The 2,016-nt window shown below is 36.4% G+C and overlaps 1 pseudogene; it reads right to left on the reverse strand.

Moving 5' to 3' along the window:
• Positions 1-1,023, reverse strand: part of LOC103742541 — a 1,557-nt pseudogene extending 534 nt beyond the window's left edge.
• Positions 1,024-2,016: the final 993 nt, after the last annotated feature.

Below are 2,016 nucleotides of genomic sequence, written 5' to 3' on the forward strand. Positions count from 1 at the left end.
ATCATTTAATTTATGTCTTATAGGGTTTATACTGAGTACAATATTGTATAACTGTAATAATTCAACTGTAAACCTAAAAATTTACAGCCAAATTTGAAAGAGATGCATCCTACCTCAGGAAAATGCTATTGAATATGTCAATTGTGTTGTAATGATATGCTTCTTCTAAGTATGTTGTTATTAAATAAATCATTTTTAAAAATTAAAAAAAACAGTAATGTATTTATCAATAGGAAAGTTGGAAACAGGTCTGACATACACGAAAATGCAGGGAACAAAAAAGAGGACAATCACTGTGATGTGGGAGCTGCAGGTGGACAGGGCTTTGCCCCTCCCTTCCTGACTGTGAGTCTTAAGGGAGCTTAGAATAATGCCATAGGAGACTAAGAGGAGAATAAAGACCACCACACAGATTGCTCCACCATTGGCAATGACAGTGATCCCTAAAAAATAGGTGTCAGTGCATGCAAGTCCCAATAACGGGTACATGTCACAGGCGAAGTGGTCAATGATATTAGGACCACAGAAAGGAAGCTTATATACAGAGATAACTTGAATCAGGGCATGTGCAAACCCTCCAATTCAGGTAATCACCAAGAAGAGGATGCAAACCTGTCCATTCATGATGGTTAAATAGTGCAGTGGCTTACAGATAGCCACATAGCGATCATAGGCCATCACCATCAGAATGAAGATTTCAGCACCACCAAATAAATGCTCTACAAATAGCTGAACTAGGCACGCTGTGAAGGAGATTGTCTTTCTATTCCAAAGTAAGTCTATAATCAACTTGGGCAGGATGGCAGTGGAATAAACAGCATCCATTAGTGACAGATAGGCAAGCAAGAAGTACATTGGAGAACCCAGGGAGGGGCTGGCAACAACTGTCACCACAATAAGCAAGTTTCCTGCCATAGTCACAATGTAGATTAATAAAAACATGATAAACGGTGCTTTTTGACAAGCAGGATCCTGAGTGAGGCCCAGGAGGACAAATTCTGTGACATTGTTGCTCTGTCCCATTTACTCTTCTGTCGGGGTTGTTTCAGGAAGCCAGGAAATGCCAAATTATGACCAAGACCATGAATGTTTTCAGTCATGAAGCACATCTTCATCACTATCTTCTAGCATATGAATTACCATTAGATGATCAGTAAGCACCTACTGAGCTCCTTTTGTATAGATTTCCATAGGGCTCATATTAATAATATCATAAGTAGTAAGTTCTACCTCAAGATGTGAGTGGATCACAGTCATTTATATATTTGAAACTGTTTACTTGAAATACATTTCATTCTGCTTTAATTATCAACTGAAAATCATCTAAAGAAATATTGATGATGTTTAGTTAAACACATCTGCTTACCAAATACCCTGAAATTAATGGACATAGATAAAGACACTGAGGTGAAGAATGGAGGTAAACCAAAAACAATGTGCACAGTGTGGGTTTGTAAGTTTTTTTGTACAGAGAGATAGCAAGCACACAGGGAAAGGATTCCTTTTAAGAAGCTTCAAGCGTGGCAATAAACACTAAATATATCAGATAAGACAGCCATTTGGTACTATTTGTGAAGAATTCATTGCAATATGATTTGTAGCATTCAAAATACCACCAATCCTGGAGCAATCAAATAAAAGCAATTGTATTAGAATACTAGACATAGACCTGTTCATCTTAAAAGACATTCATGTATTTTTCATTTAATATCAAAAAACTACATTTTTGCTTGATGATATAACCTGACATTATTTGCCACATTGTTGCCTATAGCAATTACTTTATTAGACTCTGAATGTTGGGGTTTTCAGGAACTATAATTCTGTTCACTTCATTTTTCATATGCCAATTCATATCACAATTATATACTATCATTAGCTTAGCAATTTTTTACCTGACCTGAACTAACCTATGACTCTCACCAGCTGTAATGCTACCAGCTAGCACATTTTTAAAAAAATTCTTGGGGTGATTTAGGAAAATAGAAACTAAAAAGAGAGCTAGTAAAAAGTGGA

The sequence above is a fragment of the Nannospalax galili genome, unplaced genomic scaffold, assembly GCF_000622305.1.
Source record: "Nannospalax galili isolate Female #2095 unplaced genomic scaffold, S.galili_v1.0 scaffold1200, whole genome shotgun sequence".
Taxonomy (NCBI): Eukaryota; Metazoa; Chordata; class Mammalia; order Rodentia; family Spalacidae; genus Nannospalax; species Nannospalax galili.